Source organism: Phoenix dactylifera, chromosome 9 (assembly GCF_051530095.1).
Source record: "Phoenix dactylifera cultivar Ajwa chromosome 9, Ajwa_hap1_PhDact_Kaust_v1.1, whole genome shotgun sequence".
NCBI lineage: Eukaryota > Viridiplantae > Streptophyta > Magnoliopsida > Arecales > Arecaceae > Phoenix > Phoenix dactylifera.
This window is the reverse complement of record NC_143198.1, coordinates 19323196-19326036: the sequence shown is the minus strand read 5'-3', so window position 1 is coordinate 19326036 and position 2841 is coordinate 19323196. Positions and strand designations below refer to the sequence as shown.

The following is a 2841-nucleotide window of genomic DNA, read 5'->3' as shown; positions in this document are numbered from 1 at the left end:
ATTTGGTAAAGTGGTCAATAAAGATAATATAGTAACGAAAACCATCAACTGAAGAACAAGATGCAGGACCCCATACATCAGACTATCAGAGTAAAGAAACTCAAGGGGTTGTGAACTAACAAGAGAAGAACTACGAAAAGGTAGTTGGTGAGCTTTATTGCACCGACTCGAAATACAAATATTATCAATTTTTGGAGAAGCAGAAACAAGAAGCGAAGAAAGCTAAAGGATTTTAGAAACAATCCGTGGACTCGGATGACCCAGACGCTTATGCCAGCCAGCCAACGAAGTTCTCTCACCAACACACGCTAAAACGGAAGATGCAGTAGTCCAAGAGAAAGACTGCAGTGGGTAGACACCATCCTCACAGCGACCCCTTTGAAGCGGGACTCCCGTTTTCAGATCCTTGATCAAATAACAGGAAGGGAAAAATTTAATAGAAATATTGTTAGTCTTGGTAAATTCATGAATAGAAATAAGATTCTTCTTAATATCAGGAACACACAAAGTGTCAAAGAGACGAAATATGCAAGAGGAAGAAGGAAGAAGCACAAATTCCACATGAGTGATAGGCAAACCTAATCCATCACCAATGACGACTTCGTCAGTGCCATCATACTCTGAGTGAATAGTCATATTAGCCAGGTCAGTTGTATGAGAAGTAGCCGAATCCATAAGCTATCTCTTCTGATTTTGAGCATCAGAGGTGGCGATGTAGTTGGCGTTTGCATCACCTCCCTTTTCTTTAAGCATAATTTGGGCAGAATGACCAACCTTGTTACACCATTGACAAACAATGTTCGATCAGTTTGGCTTTGAGTGAAAGGAGCGTTGAGAACTTGTGTAGACATTGCGATTTTGCTGACGATGGGGCTGCTTGTTGGAGAATGGCTTTTTTGTGGCAGTGTTTGCTGTAACCACCAAAGAATTGGCAGTGGAATCAAGACGCTGTAAATATGCCTCATGAGAAACGAGAAGATCATGAAGTTCTTCGAAAGAGAAGGCTTTCTCTCTGGCATGAATAGGAGCTACAATGTCTCTGGAATCGGAACCAAGCCCATTAAGAACATATAGTGTTAGATCATTAGAAGATAAGGGTGCGTCGATTGCAACAAGCTCATCAGCAACGCCCTTCACTTGTTGCAGATACTCAGTGACAGATGATGATCCCCGTTGAGCCAAAGATAGAGATTCCTTGAGTTGCATGACATGGGAGCGAGATTTGTTTGCATGGAGGCGAGTGAGGGTCATCCATGCCTCATGGGAGGTCTCACACATCGCAATAAGCGGAATAACTGATTTTGAAATGGAGGAAAGAATGGCATGAAGGATTAATTTATCCTGAAGCCAGTAAGATTGAACAGCAGCCGATGCATCGTCGTGAGAGAAGGAGACGATAGACGGACGCTTGATTGTACCATCAATATATCCCATTAGATCATACCCAACAAGAAGAGAGACAAACTGAGCACGCCAAGAAGGAAAGTTCATCGGTGTGAGTTTGAGAGGAAGCTATGAGGAAGCATTCACAGCTACTAGCAGCACCGTGTTGCTGGGAGGAATGGGAGTGTGCAAGACATGATGAATAGAGGTGCTGGAATCTGCCATGGAGAGAAGCCAGAGATCCTTTGATGTTTGTGAGAACGAAAAAGGCTCTGATACCATAAAGAAACTGCGAAGAGGATTTTATTATTCAACTCTCAAAGTTTACAAACGATGAAGATTACAATATATAGGATCAGTTGTGAACTGAAAGTGAGAAGGATAAGTTCAGAGTTAGTTCAATGAAACAACTTCAGTTAACAGAAGCTTATCAGTGAACTTTATCCAATGGGAATAGATAGGAACAGAAGTGATACTACGGTTGAGAGGATTCTATGACAAAGTATGCTCGCAAGCTGTTTGAATGAATTCCTCAAAGAGAGATATGTTGGTAAGTGGAATGCGATGCTATGCTTGTAAATTGTCTCTGTTTTCTTGGATCGGTTCTTGAGGCATGAAACCCACTTTGCCGACACTCTCAATGTTGCTTCTGATGTGCTACAGGGTTCGGAGATGAGAGGCTCGGGAGATCCATCCATGCTTATGTTGTTGGAGCTTGCTGACACTCTCTTGGGGAGTTCTCTTCTTGTTTCCTGCAACAAGGTTGGTGAGTTTCATATTTCTTAGGGGCTTTTTGATAGAATGCTATAAAGAGATATTGTCTGTTGGAATGAAATGATATTGGGGTGTATGAAAAGTGAAAATGGATGGTGAGCTCTAGTAGTGTTTCATCTGCTGAGGGATAAGGGGTTGTGTCCGAATCTTTTGTAACAATACATGATCTCACCCAAAATTGCTAGCCAGAAGGTATTATTTGGATTCCTTGATCCTGTATAAATACCCAAGATCTACCCAGCAAATAACCGATGTGGGACTAAACACATGCCCGTACGGATCCTCACATACTTTCCCTGTTCAAGCCCTAACGTCTTTGTCAAGTTAAGGGTTCAAATCTATTCAAATCTAATCACAAACACCACGATCGTCCCGTGGTCAGCCTCAATAGATCCGTACTGCAGTGTCATCTAGTCCATATAGGTTATGAACTGGGTCCACTCTGATACCATTTGTAACAACTCAGGATCTCACCCAAAATGGCTAGCCAGAAGGTATTATTTAGGTTCCTTGATCCTATATAAGTACCAAGATTTTCTCGGCGAATAACCGATGTGGGACTCTACAGACGTCTGCACAGGTCCTCACATACTTCCCCCGTTCAAGCCCTAATGTCCTCGTCAGACTAAGGATTCAAATTCGTTCAAACCTAATCACAAACAGCACGATAGGTCCATGGTCAGC

General features: G+C 42.3%; 1 long non-coding RNA gene across 1 annotated transcript; it reads left to right on the top strand.

Moving 5' to 3' along the window:
* Positions 1–700: 700 nt before the first annotated feature.
* On the top strand, positions 701–2361 carry LOC148702485 (uncharacterized). Its single transcript, XR_015968807.2, has 2 exons — positions 701–1933; positions 2047–2361. It is a non-coding gene; the product is annotated as an uncharacterized LOC148702485 (long non-coding RNA).
* The last annotated feature ends 480 nt before the right edge of the window (positions 2362–2841 follow it).